The following is a 465-nucleotide window of genomic DNA, read 5'->3' on the forward strand; positions in this document are numbered from 1 at the left end:
AGACCTCTTGGGGTAAGTCTATAGCGCAGCCCTCCCCGCTTTGACTTCCCAAGCCACATTCACCTTTCCATCTCCCCCGCTGTTCTCTACTCCTAGTTTGGGCCCTGCGCCATTCCTAGTCTTGGGGCCCCAGACACCTGGGGAACCAATACTGCTTCCTGATCCTTTTCGCCCAGAACAACTTAGTCCCTTTCTTAGGACCCAGGAGCACCAGTTCTGGACCTGGCGCCGCCCTCACCTCCCTTTACTTCCCTGATCCTGCAACATCCGCCAGCTTCTTTCTGGGGCTGACAGCCTCTTTCTGGGGCTCCGAGGCTTACCTTTCCGCTCCCTGATCCTTTGCATCCAGTACAACCCAGCTACTCAATCCACTCCCTGGGAAATCTTGGGGCTTCTTCCCACCCCATTTGCCTTTGCATCCCTGCGTGGCACGGCCACAGCCAGGATCTCAGGTCAGTCCAACAC

The 465-nt window shown here is 57.0% G+C and overlaps 1 protein-coding gene across 1 annotated transcript in view; it reads right to left on the reverse strand.

The window, feature by feature from the left end:
- Ssh2 (slingshot protein phosphatase 2) overlaps positions 1 to 465 on the reverse strand; it is a 297,577-nt gene that overhangs the window by 60,132 nt on the left and 236,980 nt on the right. The gene's annotated exons all lie outside the window — the stretch shown is intronic.

Source organism: Nannospalax galili, unplaced genomic scaffold, assembly GCF_000622305.1.
Source record: "Nannospalax galili isolate Female #2095 unplaced genomic scaffold, S.galili_v1.0 scaffold212, whole genome shotgun sequence".
Lineage (NCBI taxonomy): Eukaryota > Metazoa > Chordata > Mammalia > Rodentia > Spalacidae > Nannospalax > Nannospalax galili.